Genomic DNA, 15,552 nt, shown 5'->3' on the forward strand with positions numbered 1-15,552 from the left:
TGGGAGGGTTATCCGATCAGGCTCTGGAATGTTGTCAGACCGGAACCTATTGGTCTCTTCGCCTCATTTGGTGAGGCCTGAGCTTGTCCATCAGGCTCACCCCTTCCCCTGATGCCTCCAGCCTAACAATGATGAGTTCCCACCACTTAATAAATATAGGCATACCTTGGAAGTATTACAGGCATGATTCCAAATCACTCCAATAAAGTGAAAATAGCAATGGAATGAGTCAATGAACTTTTGGTATCCCAGTGCATGGAAAAGTTATGTTTACCTTATATTGTAGTCTATTAAGTGTGCAATAAATAGCATTATGCATAGAAAAAATTGTATATAGCTTAATTTAAAAATATTGCTAAAAAATGCTAACCATCATCTGAGTATTCAGCTAGTCGTAATCACTGATCAGACATCACCATGACAAATTTAATAATAATGACAAAGTGTGAAACATTGCAAGAATTACCAAAATGTGACACAGAGGCATGAAGTGAGCATGCTTTTGGAAAAATGTCTCCAGTAGACTTTTTTGATGCAGGGTGGATACAAACTAACAATCTGTAAAACGTGTAGTATCTGTAAAGTGCAGGAAAGGGAAGCACAATAAAATGAATGTGCCTGTACCTGAGATAGGGTGACACTAACAATTTGATACATGCTGTGACACTGTAGTAAAGATCAAAAAGAAAAGTCGCTCCACAGTACTTTCAGTAATTTAATCTTCTATTTGAAAATATATCCTGAAGACAAACATGATCATATTAATTTGGAAATATTATATGACTAAAAAAATCTAGGTCTTTACACTTATGAATGGTATATATTATCAGATGTGTCTCTAACATTTATTATTTACAGTAAATTATTTGGAAAGGTCAAAAAGATTATTGGGAGACCTGTGTTGGTGATACATTCTATTTGAATTATCAGAAAATTGCCAATTGTTATTTGTGCTATTAAAAACTGATATTAGTCCTGCAGGGTAAGGTAATATTCATTTCAATTGAAATGTAGCCAAAGTAATTATAATGATATGAACAATGACCCATCAAATTTCTAGTTATACTAGGTTTCATTTGGCAAAGAGCTATTCTTAAGTATGTTTATTCATCCGCAAATAAGCTCTCCATAGCCTGCTCATTTCAATTCTCAAAGTTTCAAAGTTGAGTTTTTTAAAAAAACTTACTTGGCAGCTGTTGCTGTTACTCTGCCAAATAACTCACCCATTGTCTAAATCTCAGTGGGGGATATGTGGGAGGTCCCATAGTTTCTTTCCAGCTGTTACTTAGTCTGGAATCATGTTTTTGGTTTCACACAACTCCCATCATGCAGTCTGTTCCTGGCAGCCTCAATAAAATTCCATTTAAGCAAAATGAATTAAAAGTTTGTGTAAACAAAGTTTAGAAAGAAACAATTAAGAACTTTTTTTCTGAACTGGCTTATGACTTGGGAAAATTTTCTTGAGGAAACCTGTCACCTTGCAGGATAAAATCCTACAGGAAGATTTGCCATGGCCTGATCCTACCTTTTGCTTTTCTGAGCAAACTCTTAAAAGAGTTAGAGGAGCTTCTACAGAAATATCTGGAGCTTAAGAGCTGGCAGCATCTGTTCAGTATGATAACAGTGGAAGCTTTCTTGGAGGCAGTCTAAACCCTAAAATCCCCAAATATACCCCAGACCTAGAATCAAAGAAAAAAGATTGCATTAAAACATCGTTTTTCAAACTATCCAAAGGGAATCATACAAAGAGAGCTGTTTAACTCCCTCTCTGTTCCCCTCTCTCTCCCTTTCTCTCTCTTTTTCTTTCACACACACACATACAAGCCCACACACACACACACAGAAGTGTGGACACAGAAGACAAGGAAAATCAGATGGTCAAACGTGAAGTGAAATTAAGAAGATTAGAATGTGTTTTAGGAAACTAAACAGTGGCTGTCTACTGAATTAATCCATGATAATGATAACTTGTGGATAATCAAACCAGCACTGGATCAACAGCATACTTACATATTGCTGAAAAACCTTAATTTCCAACAGCCTTTCAGTGTGCCTTATACTGGCTCTGCCAAATGTGGATATATTAGACTGTGTACCATTCCTCACCTGTGCTGGCAGTTACACAGCCAGCTTCTTGTGTTTGCATTTAACTCTTTCCATTTATTTGCTGCTCCTGTACTTAAAATCCCTCACCTGTAAGTGAAGGTAATTATAGCACCCATCTCTTATAGTTACTAGAAAGATTAATGAGTTAATAAGCATAAAGATCTTAAAACAGTGTGAAGCATGTAATAAAGACAGATAAGTGCTTGATATTATTACTCCTCTTTTTTTCTAACAATTTCTATTGTTCACTGATATAAATCATATACTTAGATGAAAAAGCGGCAAATGAGCTGCAAACTGGTTAAGTACATACACATCTTATTGTTTCCCTCTAAAATGGAAATAAATTTTTAAAATATTTTTGTTTAATAAATTAATAAGCATATTAAATTGTTTAATGTGTTAATTAAATTAATATTAATTATTTAATTAAGCATATTAAATTGTTTAATGGAATAACAAGCATATTAAAATGGGAACACATTTACATCTTCCCCAAAGGGTTAATGTTTTCTGGATGTTACACCTATGTAAACACTGAGAAATAAAAAAGTTTATTTCCTCGGTTTATATCACAGTCTTTCTAAGTAATATATTAGCGATTATGTATTTGGAAAACACACTTTGTAAAGTAGGAGAACACCTTAAAATTTATAAAGCTTTAAGTATCAGTTTGTCCTTGATTTCAAAAAGAAAAAAGTGTCATATAAGAAAAAATGGTTAAAAACCATTTTAAGTCCCACAAATATAGAACAGAAAAAAGAAAAAAATCTTCATGGTTTTGAGCTATTTTAACAGGCTTTATGAATTTTTGTGTTGATAAATCCATCAGACTGTTCAGAAACTATAGGATGACTAAAAAAAAGGCCAGTTCACCATAGGTTAATTTTCAGTGATTTAATCAGTATTTCAATAATGCATACTCAACTCCATTATTATTGAGTTACTTTTTTAATGTCAAAAATTGGCAGACTATTGAATAGTTAGTTATAAAGAAATAGACATAGCAAAATTTTATGTGAAAAATATTTTTCTATAAACTAAGGACATGAAGAACATACATACATTGACAAAAATGCCCAATAAAAAAATGTGCTTTTTTTCTGGTTATCTATACCTACTTGGTGTAAATATGGGATTTAGTGTTTGAAAGCTGAGAAGAGGATGATGGCCAAAACTTATATCATTGTTGGTACTTAAAGTGTAATATTTATTATTGGTATGAGTGGTTCAGTAGGGTCACTTGGTCAGGGGCTTCTGAAGGCCTCTGAGACAGTGTCCCCAGGCCAACATATAAGGGGCGACATAGGCCGTTAAGACAATTCTCCAGGGTGGACATAATATTCTGCAGATTCTGGGGCAGATGAAGATGCTCTCTCCCCACATTCCCACCTGCGGTTCCACCTAGGCAACTTTATGGATTTCCAGAGATTTCAGTTCCAGCTTTGTACCCTTTGTATTTTTTCCTTAAGTTTTCAGTAGCTTGATTTGATACTGGCCATTCGTAAGCCAAATACTCAAATATCAGGAGACTAGCTTCAGCACCTCTAAACCAATGAGGTTTGTGGTAAAGCCATATTGGTAGAGTCAGTTTGCCTGTTTGAGCGTGTTGTAGGGCAAATCATGACTATTTATTAAATTTCAAACTCTCTTTTCACTCAAGACTTGCTCCAGTTATAGGAAAAACTGCATGATTGCTCTACTTATTGTAACTTATAGTCTTAGCAATTATCATATGCTTGCATTTTCCAGCAAAATATTCTTTCTTCTAAGCAATACTCCATCAAGGACTGCACATCATCTGAGTTCTGGGCTCTTTGTTTCTCTGTGCTGGTGTAATGAATAGAACTTACCCATCCTACAGTCTTCATGTGTCTTATATCATGACCCGAGCTGCTTCTTATTAAGGATGTTCTGTCAAACCCTCAGATGGGGGAACTTGATTCACCTTCCTGTGCCTTCCATTTCTATAACTGTCTCAAATTCTCCATAGGAATAAAATTCCCAGTTTATGGTCTAGCCTAAGAATGTTTTGGGAGAAGACAGTAAAATTTGCTGAAGTCTTTCTTTTTGGCAAAACTGTCAGGAGAGGACAGAGGAGGTAAACAGGAAGAAGGTCCCACAGTCTCCTTCCTTCTATTGTATTGTGCATTTATTTTGTGTTTACCAAATTTAGGCCTGCACTTTAAGTTTGCATCTATTTATTAATTTAATTTTAACACCTTGCCCTCTAGATTCAAAAAGAAAAAAAAATGTAGCCCACTTTTGAAAAGAGTTATCGAAGCGCAATGGGATAAATCTGAATACCTTCTTTCTAAAGGAGAATTATTGATGGAAAAGGAAGACACTTACTTTAGACTTCATCTGAACAGGTGATGTGGGGTACACCAGAATGCCCTTCTAAATTATTATAAAGAAATTAAAATCTCTTTAGATTTAAAAATATGTTTAAATATGACACTGTTGTTTACCATATTAAGCTAACTTTTAAATTTAGACATTCAGTGTGTTCCTGTGTATTACCTTTACAAATAGAACTGCTCGTAAATGAGAAATAGTGATGGATAGTAGATCCTAAAACTGGTTTCTCATTTGTACACTTGGCCCCTTTTCCCAGGTAACTTACAATGCAACCCAACATTTTCTGTAACCTATTGTATACTAATGTTCATTTTATGGCTTCTTTGCCTCTTCTCAATGTAATCTTTCTGAGAATGTCACTATCAAACTTTTAGCTATGGGTAAAAAGACTATCCACCTTTCATTGCCCTTTCAATGTCTGTCATCTCTAATATGCTCTTCTTGACCACCAAGAAAATCAGATTGTTGGTTATGTTGTCCGTATGTAACAATTTTCTGAAAATATTTTAGGGCTTCCTTTGGGAATCTTAAATTCTTTGAAGTCATTCTTTGACTTATTAATCCTTGTTCTCTCTACAGTAAGTAGAATGTGTAGTGTGAAAAACTAGTGCAATGTAAATTATAAACTTTAGATATTTGTTGAATTAGATTAGTTTATTTTACGGAAGGTATATAGTATTAGGCCAAATATTTTGAAAATAGCCTTATATATAAACATATCGTATTTTTGTATGGGATACATAAAAATAGCCTTATTATGTACAACCATATTGTGCTTGGTTTGTAAAGCACTGTAAGCTGTAGCTGCGTATTACATGTATTTATCTATATCTTTCTTTTAATGTTTATAATTGCACCTGATTATAATTTCTTACCATTATTTCTTTTTGATTATGCCTCATCTTTATTATTCTGTTATGAACTTGATCCTAAGTTTTTAGTTCAAAAACTTAAATTTCAAAAGTATACTTTTCCTTTGAGAAAAAATGTTTACGTATATTATGAGACATATTCTAAGCAAACAAATATTTTAAAAAAACAGGTAACTGTCATGCTTTCTTCCCATGCTACTGAAACATTGTTAACTTTCCTGAGGATAAGAGAATTAAAAAAAAAGATAAATGTAATTGAGAGTTTTATAAAAAATGTTTTTTTCAATGATGATACTTAATATGATAGTTAATGAAATACAATGTTCACGTGTCTATTTTTTATACTTTATACCTTCTAATAATCTGGTTTAAAAGTATCTGTGGAAAAGAAAGCCTAGGTTGATGGGCATTTAAACAAATGCTTATTTCTTAGAGCAGCTGATAGAATATGGATATAATATCATGGAATATTTTTACTTTCAGGTCTGTCTCCTGGGCCTCACCTACCTCGATCCCCCCTTGTCAATTTATTTATTAACCTTAGGATGGGAAATAAAACAAGTGTTTTTCTTATAAAAATGAATGCCTTCTGTAGTTTTCCAAATGTGTTTTCAAATATGTTGTAGGTAACATATTAGAGTGCTTTTAAAAGTTATTGGTTCAGGGAAATTGTGCAGTATGAAATTTATCCTTGCACCTGTAATGAATTTTTGGTACAGCAAATGTTCTTCTGAAGACTCATATTGTCCTTTGCATGTAGCATTTCCATTTTCCTCTGAGCGTTTGAAGAAGAGGAAGTGCAATCACTAAATAGTTTTTCACTGGTTAAATTTGCTCACTTATGAAAATAATCTTAATTACTACTTGAAGATAAAACGTACAGAACTAACAAGATGCAGCATAAGAGTATTCCAATTTGTGAGATGCAAAACAATTCAAAGTTTTATCAGCAAGATTACATAATTGGGAATCTCTAAACTGAATAATCATCCTGTATAGAAACAAGGCTTATCCCGTAAGATTCTACCTAGATTCTAGATATTTGCCATAGAGCACACAATTATCTTCACTTTAGTAAATGAAGTTTTACACTGGCTCTAGCCAAAGATAATGAAATGTGAAGATGGCAATCTTAAAAGCTTATTTAAAAAATGTCTTTATCTACTTTTCTTGTTAAGATTTTCTGATAAAAGTTGACAAAACAAATTAACATCATACATCTTCTATGTTCATATATATGAACATAGATAATGGACATAATGTCATGGAATATTAAGCTGATATTTTTCCATTCCTGCAGCAAACAAATCAGATCTCTCTAAAGCTATTCAAACAGTACAGCTACAGTAAAAGGTCAAGGGCAAACCCTACTTCTGGAAAGAGGAAGTAATATAAAGAAAGTCTTGCCTACTTGGAAAGAAAAGTAAAAACAAATGCTTATGTTATAGGAAACTGGCATGGAAAGAGGATGTGAGGGAATAAATTAGTCAGTTCCCTGTTGCTCCTTAGCTCCCACCCCTCCACCACACACACACAGTTGGGAGATTATAAAAGAAATGGAGGTGAAAGAAGTTTAGCATAGACACCACTGTCCTTTTGGTACTCTTGAAAAAGTCTACTGCCACAAACAGTCTCCAAAAGAAGCATGAAGTGATTAGGCAAAGGAAGAATGTCCGTTATTGCTCAGAAGCCTCCTTCAGCTCCCTCACTATGTAGTTAAAATCTGGAAATTGCAAATGCTTTGTGGCAGACACAGAAGGTGCTCATGTGAGAGTCAGTGCTTGGGGGGGCTGCACCAACAGGCTTACCATCAGCTTGAACAGCGTAAGTGAGGGACCAGTTAGAGAACAAAGGTGTGGTCCAGACCAGTTCACAGTACCACACAGAACTAAGATTTGACTTGAGCCACAAATCTATGATGCTTTAATCGACTAAGAATTACCCCCTCATACTTCCAAAGTAAACTGAGACGGAGCCATCAGTGATTAGTTAGATTGGAAACATGTCCCAGAGACAAGACACAGAAGGCAATATATAACCATTCTCACTGTTGAGGACAGAAATGTGATCCCATCTTGCCATTCCTCCAAACCTGAAGCCTCATCTTCACAGATGTAAAATCTCATAGGTACTCTTGCATTTTGTTCATCTGTGTTCATGTTCATTTTGTTCAATGCTACAGAAATGTGTGGTCTCCACTAGTGAGAAAGATTTGTCATGTAGGGTTATTCAGGAATCCTGGTCCTCCTGCCCTGCAACTCTTGCTTTCCCCCAAGCACCAGGGCGTTTTCTGCATCTACATATTTGAAAAAGGGCCCCAAACTATTATGCTTTCTAGCTGAAAGGGAGGAGAGATGATGAATTTGACCTCAAGTAATTCCAATAAAGAAAGTGATGCACCAAGTTGTACACATTGGTTTATACACATCCTATCAGGAAACCTCAATTGCAAAGAAGCAATGAAATCTTGCTCCTCCCTCAGTTTCCAGGTTCCTGCTAAAACTCTGTTACTATGGAAGAAGAAAAAAATGAATGAGTATTTGTTGGTCTGCCATACTTAATATTTATCAAAAAAGCATTGAGTTTGAAAGAGATTAATTTCCTTTTTCTACCTCCCCCCCCACCTATCCTGTATCCCTACTATTCTTCAATGCCTAGCAAGATGGAGATAACACAAAAAATAGGATTGGCTATGTAAGCTTTAGAAAGGTAAGTTTTATTTGCTGATTTGACTGGAATACTAAAAATGTGTGAGCCAATTATTATATATGTTCTACTACTGACTTAGATGTTTAAGTTAATTGGTGAATTTCACTTTTTCTGTGAATTTAATACCATTCCCATATCAAGTTCTGAGATACCTAAGTGATTATTCTGTAAACTTCTCCAGCATCACTTCAAATCTCCAAATTGCTCACTCTGGTCCAGGACCATTGGTCTCCCTTTCTATTTCCAAAATATACTCGATCTCTTTCCTTCCTCAGAAGTTTTATACTCTTTATCTTCTCTAATTTTGTCATAATTCTAATTGTTCTACCTGATTCCTTTTTATCCTTCAGATATTTTACATAGCAGCTCCTTACAGAGTTGTATCTTCTATGACCATTCTGTCTAGAGCCATCCCTTCTTTGTATCAACCTACATCACTTATATCAACCTATATATTTATATCCTGTAAGGAACTTGTCACAATCTGGAGTTGTCTTATTTATCAATTTATTCAATAGTGTGTTGTCTACCACACACAAATATAATTTCCTTAAGTGTGTAAGGATCTTCTATGTCTCTGTCACTCCACTGCCTTTTCTTCCTGTTGCACTTAGTAGCACAAAATGGAATTTAAAAATGTTTGTTGGATGAGTGAATGGTGAGGTTAAGTAAATAAACCCTTGTTTAAGGTAAATTTCAAACCTTTGTTTAAGGTTAATATTGTTTTCCAAAGATTTAAAAGCACATATATGGATGTGTGTGTGTGTTCTGTGAGCTAAATCTTACATTCCTGTAAAGGTAGACTAAAAGAAACTTGTTTACAGAAATCTGGGAAATATTTTTCCTAACAAGCATTGATAATATATAGCTCTAAAACACCATGTTGTTACCCTTGAAGCATTATGAAATCCAGCCGAGAAATGGATTGTTGGTGGCTAAGTCCTCACTGTTCAAATTCTGCTCCTTATTCACAGTAAAACACATGCCATGGTAGCCCCTGCTTTATGTAAATCTGTGTTGCTTTATATTAGTTATTTGATTTTATTTTTAGGTTTGTATAAAAGAATTTAAGGAGCAAATTCTGTGAAGATGGGGCCTAAATTACTCTAACATCAGTAATTACTCTTTAGACAATACAATAAACATCATGATTGGGGAGAAGTTTTATCATGTTGTCTTACAGAGTAGTATAGTACAGGAATTTCTAATGAGTTCTAGAGCCAGACTTCATGCATGTTTAGTGACCTTTGGTGAGTGATGAATACTCTTCAGACTTCAGTTTCTTGGAGACAATATCAGCTCCAATATATCAGAATTGTTGTGAAGAACAAATGAGATACATTTGAAGGTACTGCATTGCAAAGGGTCTGCCACATAGCAAGGTCTGAATAAACCAGAATATTACTTATGACTACCAGCTATTCTCTGGCTACACTTTGGCACTGTAAAATGTTGCCTTGCTTAAACCTACTAAAAGCTATGCAAGTTAGGAATTAAGATCTCCATCTTACAAGTGAGAAAATTGTAGGTCAGAAATATAAATTCCCTATTGTCACACAGGGTGGGTGCAGCAAAGTCAATTTATTTCAATTTGTGCATCATCTTGTTCTTAGTTAATAATCTACCTTCAGAATTCTTTCATTTCAGATAACCTGGCAACTGATGCCAAAAAATAAATCTTTGAATTATTGGTTCTCTTATCTGAAACTGTTGGTGTGTTTGTTGATGGTTCAGCAAGTGAGGGTAAAAGTAGGAAAGTGATAAAAGAAAGGAAGAAAGTAGAAAGTCAGAAGAAAGTCTATGAAAACAGATGTTTTAACATAGACAAATAAGGTATCTTTGATCTTTTCTTCCTTTTTCCCTAAAAACTCACCAGTAATAGAGTCTTATTAATAATTGGACAGATATTTTTAAGATATTGGAAGAAATCAGGGGAATATGTAAAAGAATATAAACATTATGCTTATTCTCTTTTAAAAATTTAAATTAAAGACTGTTTCAACTCCAAAGATCTGGGTTGGAGCAAAGATTTGACTATGCTGCCTTTTCTATATATCTTTCTACAAGCACCTGTTCTCTCATTCTTTCTGTTTCATTCAAAGCCAAAAGTAGCTGGTAGAAAAGAAGGTGCCTTCAAGAGCTTCAAAGGTGGAAGCTATGCCCATTATTGGGCTCTGACATATTTTCAATTATGATCAGTCTGTAAGTTCGTATTGTTAGTTAAACATCTACTACTTCAGAAACATGATCAGCATATTTTTCAAATCGTAGACCCAGAGTACACCAGACATTTGTGATAAATGGAAATTTGATTCATGAAAAACAAAATTGAGAATTTTCTCTATATTAGCATTCTCTCCCTTGGCAGTTTTCTGTGTCATTTGAATATCATCATTTAAGATTTAATCATATCCATCCTTTTTGTGTTTCTTTTATCACTCATTGGCATAGAAATGAATTACTCATCTCTAGTCCTGAAACCTCTCTTGTCTGTGCTCCCCAACATCTCTGTGTACAGTTTCTTCTCACAAGTTAACTGCTTCAGCTTTTTCTACCTCTCACCTCCAAAGGGCACCAACAGCAAATGAAATCTTGAATTATCAAAGATAAATAACTTATTTTCTAAATAATTCTCTGTGAGGACAGAGTTGGCCTCTTCCACTTACTTAGAGGATACTGTAAACCAAAGCTCTTAAGAAATGGGTAGACGTGAGTTTTTAAAAATATTTTAAAACAAATGTAAGTAGGGCAGCACAAATGAAATTTTTTCTTTTAAACAGAAGATCCTGACAAAACAAAACGCAGCTAGTTACAAAATCCTCTCACTGTTCTAATCCTGGTGTCTGAAAGTGATCTATTTACAGCCAAAGAATTCTGTGCATCATTTGTGTAAATGAGAAAGAAGTGATGGGAACTCTAGTATGTTGCCCCAGAAAGCATAACCACCTACAAAGAAACCTCAGAAGTTAAGACTCCCTGTCTAACAGTAACTTACAATATGATTGTGCAACTCACCAAAGAGTCCAAAACAAAAGCGCTAATAGCAGCTCTAGGCAATCAGCTCTAGAGAGGAACAGCCGGTTATGTTTGTGTTTTTGCAGAGATGGCTCTGTTGTCTCCTTGAGGCTACATTCCTAAAAGCTTTCTGATCATACTATGCCTATGAGAAATATGATAGAACATCTGTCAGTGGGAAGCCAAGGTTGCACTATGGCAGTAGATGTGTCTGGGCCAGATATCCAATCGCGTCTTTGATTAACCTGATTCCTTGGGCTACTTATTTTATCTTTCTAAGTCTCCATTTTTACATCTGACTTAAAAATGGATTGATAAAAATGGATTGATATTATAAATTTGGCATATTCTAGTGTTTTTTAGATAATGTCTCCATGTAGAAAATGCTAAGTAATGTATAAATATTGTTATGAACTGAGTTCCAAATTCTGAGTCATTTTTCTTTGTATTCCTGAATCTTATTTGTTGGAATTACAGTAACTATTCTTCTAAATTTAGATTTACCAGAATTGTTGATTAAGATTAGGCTGAAAAAATAAAGAAACTAACAATAAATAAATAAACAAAATAAACTAACAGTGGCTAGTAATCACAGTTTTTTAAAAAAATTGAAGATATTTTCTCATTCATAGAAATTAAATACAGAAGAAGAAAATCCAGAGTAAATGTCACAGCTCCTAAAAGGACAGATATTTTTCTATATTGTTATTCTACCATCTTAAAATTATAACTTCAATAATAGTAAAAGTGAATATGTTTTTAGTGCTTCCCATCTACCAGTAACACAGCAAAGTGCTTTATTTGTACCTCATTTAATAACCATAATGCTCATAAAATTATTTCAACTTTCTATATGAAGTAACTGAGGCACTGAATTAATACGTATATTGTCCAAGATCACAGAATGCCAGTATTTGACTTGACTAAAGCCACTATCCATCTTCATTCAAGCAAACAAGAAAGAGGAAGGGCACAAAGAAAAGCATGCTCAGGTGGACACTTCTTGGATGTTCTACGTACAATTCCACCTTTATCCCATTGACCTCAACTCAGTAACAAGTAATATATAGTTGTAAGGGATGGTGAGAAATACAGTCTCTATTCTTAAAGACAATGTATCTAGTTAAATACTGGAAATTCATCTGTTATGGAAGACCACAGGCTCTTTCTGTTACATGGATACATGCACTTTTATTGGATTTTGTCCTCATGGGTCTCTAGAGCTACAACTTTTGAACAAAAATACTCTTTATTCAAATATAGTTTCTCCCTCTTTCCTGGAAGTGTCCTCCTACTAACAGCAGAACTTAGCCATTCCCAGAAGGTGAAGCCATCGCGTATTCCCTAAAAGATGTGCTGTCCCTGAAATCTAGTCTCTTTCAAAATCTTTGCTACCAGTGACCTTAAATATTTTACAAATTTAGTCTAGAAAAGTTAGTCTTTTAAAGACTATTTCAGAAACTCAGAGGGTTTTTTATCACCCATTTATTACATATTTTTAAAGGAGGCACTTTTTCAGCAGACTTGAAGAGATAAATAAGACAAATCCCTGTTTTCACAGATGCTACATTCAGGTAAGGGGCAAACAGATGAAACAATTAAGATAATTTGATTTCTATATTATTCTTTATTGTTTATAAAACAATAAAATAATTTTATTTCTATATTATTTATTGGTTTACTGATAAATAAGTTACATTTCCTTCATCTGAGTAGTTAAAATTCATGTGAAAAATAAATATACTCATAGAATTACAAACATAATCCTATTTTATTATTAAAATACATAAGGGGAAATCATCATGGATAATGTCAAGAATGATGAAAGGTCTAGAATTTTAACCTTCTTGCAAAGCAAGAACTTAGCCTATCAATGTTTCATAGACACTGGTTGGAGAAACAAAACTCCAATGTCAGAGACAAAAAGCACAACTATTCATAGAACAACACAAATTATGAGTGTGTCTTTATAACAATCCTCCTTGCTTTCCAAGTCCCATGGAGTGATACCAGGTGTCCCAAGGGGACCCTGAATACTCAGTAGATCTTTGTAACCTCTGGATTAGGAAGCCCCAGTTCGTTAAAAGGGTCTGCTAGCAAATCAGCTCAACCTTTCCTTGAAAGGGGACATTATGTTTATTATACTAGTTAGGAAACAAATCTTCCTTCTGTCCCAAAGAGAAACACCATTTCCATCTTACAAGGCAGTTGCTATACAAATGTCCTCAAAAAGATAGTCCAAAACAGCAGCTGATTCAAAACATGCAGAGGTACCATGCAGAGCTGTCTCCCAACAGATATACAAGACCACAGAGTTAGTCACTGAACTGGGTTTCCACAAAATGAGAAGAGGTGCAGGCATTTCAATAACCCAAGGGAAAGACCATTGCTTCAGACCAGGGAGACTTTCACGGTAAGTTGTAAGAGCTCCTGAGGATAAAAAGTAAAATAAATATATCATCAAGTATATTAGAAAAATTAGACTTCATCTTGGGGAATACAGAGAGCCAGTCAAACAGGAATATGATGGCTAAAGCAAAATTTGGGGGAAGTTTTATGATGGATTTGCTGGAGTGGGATCATTATATGAATCTTGGTGAATGAGGCAGGCATCTGGAGAATCCACTGATCAGATAATAATGCATCCAATGTATTTCCAGTACCTAAAGCCTAAATGGCAATGAGAATTATGGTACTACCAGGAGAAAGAAGTAAGTCAGAAGAAATTGTCTTACACTGGGAGAATCAGGCTGATTGGAATTACACTTAATTTGATCTAGATGGAAAATATCCAAGTGGAAAATCTCCAATAGGATGTGGGAGATGCGTAATTAGAAAATGTGCTGAAATCAACTGTTTGATGGATGTGAAACTGTGGCAGGCTCACTTGTGAGCTTGCAAGCAAAATAAAATCTCCTAACCTTCACAGTTTCTGAAAACATAGTTCCTGTCAATCTTGGATAAGGAGGGGTGCAGAGAGCATAAGTAAAGTTAAGAAGGATATTTTTTACAAATTGATATCACTTTCTGACATAAAGAACTTTTTCTTCTTGGTGCTAATAAATTTCTACATTTCACAGATCTGAACTCTAGTTTCAGTCTGAAAAAAGGAAAAAAGTTACATATCATCCAGTCTGCCAAGTAGGGCACTCAGCTTCTTGTTGCCCAAGAGCATGTAAGTACACTGGATTCAGTTAATTAGTAAACTAAATCTTCTCTGTTGGAGAAGTCCCTGAATATTTTTTCATTGCTTCATAGACTCTGTAGAACAATATCTGGATCTGAGGAAGATCTTTCTGTAATTTGAGTTGGTGGAGTGGCACAGAATGCTCTTTGACCTTTCCCTCTGGCAGGTGATTTATTCATTCCTTCACTTACATATTTATTTTTACAACACATTCTTCTTTATCAACAAATGTGTTGCTGTATATTTTGCTAAGTATTGTATATTAAATAGCCATAAGCCAACAGAGTTTTTGTCTCATTTCTTGTAAAAAAAAAAATCCCTCCTTTGAACGTTAGGTCTAGTAATTGAAATAGTTTGTGCCTAAAAGTGTGTTATCAAGCCTACTTCAAGTAAGACTTATGTACAAGCAGCATAAACCAACTCTTGTTGACTTAGGCAAAGAACAGATTTTTTTAAAAAGAAAAGACACGAACTATCTTAGCAAGGCTTCAGATTCAGTGTCAGAACATGAGCATAAACAAGGGAGAATGTGGGGCCAGAGCCATGTGAATTACATTTAATTAATTAAACCAAATGTGATTGGCTCCAGTCAGGACACTGTATATTTCATAGCTGAATCTTGAGTCTCTCACAGTCCCTGTCGAAAACCAAGCAGATAATATATCAATTGCTAGGCTCTGTGGATCTGTTGGAAATCCTGGTACAAGACATCTCTTATGCTCCAATTTTTACCTATATGCCTGCTTCTCCCATCCAGATATCACTATCTCCTGATGTGTTCCCATGAATTCTTTCATTGTCTGATCATCTTCTGATACTCTACCACTAGAACCACTCAAAGAAATAACAAAAAAAAGAAGATGGCCAAGCACACATGAACAAATAAAATGGTCAGTCATTTTATCTTACAGTTGTAAATTAAAATTATTTTAAGTATCAGTTAAGCTTTTGCAAATGTTATGACATATCTGATAAACTTTTGGGCAGTGAGTGATATGTGGCCTGGGTATGAAAAAAACAGACACTATCTTTGTTTCAAGACAGTCACTGTCTAGGGGAAAGGAGCCATATAAAAGTTCACTAAGCTAATATTGTATTAACCATGATGGAATAAGTGTTCTTATGGAGTTTTGTATAAATCATTATAAGAACACAGATGAGAGACCAATTGTGCCTACAAGTAGTTAAGAGAAAAAACTACAGAAAAAGAGTTGCACACTATTATCAAAATACCATTTAGGCATGAACACGATTTCTCTGCTCGTTCATAATGTGGACCCCCCACTGTATTTTCAGTCAAAT

At 34.6% G+C, this 15,552-nt stretch overlaps 1 long non-coding RNA gene across 1 annotated transcript; it reads left to right on the plus strand.

Annotated features, from left to right (window-relative positions):
* Window positions 1–8,008: 8,008 nt before the first annotated feature.
* LOC140849412 (uncharacterized) lies at window positions 8,009–15,127 on the plus strand. Its single transcript, XR_012131164.1, has 5 exons — window positions 8,009–8,048; window positions 12,568–12,637; window positions 14,144–14,238; window positions 14,322–14,416; window positions 15,008–15,127. It is a non-coding gene; the product is annotated as an uncharacterized lncRNA (long non-coding RNA).
* Window positions 15,128–15,552: the final 425 nt, after the last annotated feature.

The sequence above is a fragment of the Manis javanica genome, chromosome 5 (genome assembly GCF_040802235.1).
Source record: "Manis javanica isolate MJ-LG chromosome 5, MJ_LKY, whole genome shotgun sequence".
Lineage (NCBI taxonomy): Eukaryota > Metazoa > Chordata > Mammalia > Pholidota > Manidae > Manis > Manis javanica.